At 48.6% G+C, this 3,000-nt stretch overlaps 1 non-coding gene across 1 annotated transcript; it reads right to left on the reverse strand.

Moving 5' to 3' along the window:
- Window positions 1-1,050: 1,050 nt before the first annotated feature.
- Window positions 1,051-1,124, reverse strand: TRNAM-CAU (transfer RNA methionine (anticodon CAU)). The gene has a single exon. It is a non-coding gene; the product is annotated as a tRNA-Met (tRNA).
- Between the last annotated feature and the right edge of the window lie 1,876 nt (window positions 1,125-3,000).

Raw genomic sequence — 3,000 nt, forward strand, 5'->3', positions numbered from 1 at the left:
TGCCACTAGTGCATCATTAATACAATGAGGTTTATCAGTTATTTCTCTTGAAATAACCACGCCTTAACAGTGACTGTTATTTTGAACTAGTGCCATAACGCGAATATGCAAATGAAGCACAGGATATTTAAATCCCAGCTTCATTTACTATTTTGAATGTCTTCATTTGCATCCCTCTCTCAAAAGGTAGGCATGCCCAAACTGCCTTGTGGGCGCCAAGGGGAGCCGCAAGAGGAGAAGACCCTGTGTTTCTGCCTGGTTGTGAACCAGGAACTTTCCATGTGCTGGGCTAAGCCATTGTGCCCACCCATGAAATTGCTTTAAAACTCTTCTACTTTATGGTCCCAGACAACACCTTTGACTCTCTGGGGCTGTGTCTACACTGGGCCACTTATTCCGGAAAATCAGTCGCTTTTCCGGAATAAGCTGCGAGCTGTCTACACTGGCCCTTGAATTTCCGGAAAAGCAACGATGCTCTACTGTACAAAATCAGCCGCTATTCCGGAAAAACTATTCTGCTCCCGCTCGGACATAAGTCCTTATTCCAGAACACTGTTCCGGAAAAGGGCCAGTGTAGACAGCCCAGTAGTCTTTTCCGGAAAAAAGCCCCGATCGCGAAAATGGCGATCGGGGCTCTTTTCCAGAAAAGCGTGTCTACATTAGCCACAGATGCTTTTCCAGAAAAGGGGCTTTTCCAGAAAAGCAGCCTGCCAATGTAGACGCTCCTTTTCCGGAAAAACTGAAAACGGAATAGTATTCCGTTTTAAGCAGTTTCGGAAATTCATGCCAGTGTAGATGTAGCCCCAAAGTGCAGCCATTCCCCATTTCCCTCCAGCCCTGGCAGTGTCTGGCTCCCCGGGCTCAGAAAGCTACAGCTCTGTGGGCCGGGGGCTTTGGCTTCCTTGCCCATGGGATGCTGTTGCAGGAAGGGCTCCTCAGCAGCGATGGGGTTCACCTGTGGAGGAAGGGAAGCGTATTTAGATGCACCTAGTGAGGAGGCCTCTTCTGTGTCCCTGAAGGGCATAAGTAAATGCAAGCAAGGTTACAGCAAGGCACCACTGGGGCTTGAACCCAGGATCTCCTGTTTATGAGGCAGGTGCTTTAGCCAGCTAAGCCATGGTGCCCACCTCCAAACAGCTTTTTAAAATGCCCCTTATGTTTCCAGGCAACACTTTTGACTTTTGACTCCCAAAGTGCAGCCGTTCTCCACTTCCCTCCAGCCATCGAGCCCAGGCAGTGTCATGCCCCCTGGGCCCAGAAAGCTACAGCTCAGTGGGCAGGGGCCTTTGGCTTCCTTGCCCATGGGATACTGTTGCAGGGAGGGGTGCTCAGCAGGGCTGGGGTTCACCTGTCGAAGAAAGGAAGAGTATTTGGATGCCGACTGGCTAACCTAGTGAGGAGGCTTTAAATTAGGTTTGATGGGGGCAGGTGCCCAAAGCCCGCAGGTAAGTGAACAACATGGACACCTGGGAGAGAGAGCAGGGGCTGTAACCGCAGATACAAAGGAGCGACATGGCATTGTACTTAAAAGAAGTACTCGGGATCATTTTCAGAGGAATAAGGCAACACGCCACATTTATTGATCACACATAGAATAGTCAATACTTATCATATGCATATGATACATCACTCTCATACACACACAAACACACTCCATCTTGTTGTTACCAAAAGTTGCTCCTCCTAACTACATTGTCCAGGTGAGTTAGATGGGGGAGGGGTGCAGCCAGGCTTCTGCCGATCCTAATCCATGCTCCCATTTTGACAAGACAAAAATCCAGGGTCCCACTGCAAGATGCCTCCTATTTATCCCTCTCATGCAGCCAATTAGTCATCACCTCGCCTTTCTTAATGCTGCTTCAAAGAGAGTTCTTCCAAGGGCAGGCACTTGCTGCTTGACTCCCAAGGCATCTGTATGTCCAGTCTTTTTAATGAGCTCACTTTGCAGGTATTGTCTTAGATCTGGCTCCCAGACCTTCTCCACCCTGGCAACTGCTGCTGGAGGTGCTCACTTTTCATTCTCCATTCATGCCTCATTCATTTCAACAGGGCAATCAAGGAAAGAGGAGAGATCAAAAGACATTTTTTCTTACAAGGTCTATATATCTTAATACAAAGTTATAGGAGAAATGTTACAGGGATTCTATAAGAACACTTAACAGAGATAGATCTAAAAGGACAGGATCTTAATACAAACTATAATATCACAAGGATTTCTCTACAATGGGACCACTGGGAAGCAAAAATCTAATCTGTGTCTTAGACGCTGGTATAGACACACAGGAACGATGGGTAATAGGCGGGAACAAGTTGGTATCACAGGGACTTGGTGGGATAATACACGACTGGAATTTTGGCACAGAAGGGTAGAGCTTGCTCAGGAAAGGCAGGCAGGGAAAAGGGGAGGAGGAGTTTCCTTAGATATGAAACATGCGAACACTTGGCCGGAGGCGGAGATGGACACAGGAGACAGACTTGTTGTCAATCCCTGGGTGAGGTTAAAGGGTTAAAACCCCAGGGTGATGTCACACTAGGCATCTATTACAGACACCTCCCCAGGCAGAAGAGGTGCCTGAGGCTTTTTAAACAATTAACAAAATCATCCAAAGCGCAGCTGGTTTCACACACACTCAGCCTCACCCACAGCTGGGAGGCAGTTTGCAGGGAGCTGAAAAGAAACAGAAGAGGGGAAACTGGAGCCTGGTAGAACCAAGTCTTGGGATTCTTCTGTGTCCAGATGTGCTAAGCAGCTGGCAGCCAAGCTCCCAAGTGCTGTTCTGTTCCCACCCTCCCCAGGCAGGTGAATCCCCTCCAATGGGTGTTACAGGCTGGACTTTGCCTGCCTGACTTTTAGCCAGGGAACTGCTCCCTGTGAGGCAAATGGAACACCCCCTGCACTGCAGAAACCAGCCCATTGCCTTATGGAAGAAGCCCTTGAAAGCACTTAGCCCCTGGCTGGCTCTGCCTGTGAAAAAAGAGGAAGCAGCAAACATCTATCAC

Source organism: Pelodiscus sinensis, chromosome 19 (assembly GCF_052426305.1).
Source record: "Pelodiscus sinensis isolate ZL-2025 chromosome 19, ASM5242630v1, whole genome shotgun sequence".
Lineage (NCBI taxonomy): Eukaryota > Metazoa > Chordata > Testudines > Trionychidae > Pelodiscus > Pelodiscus sinensis.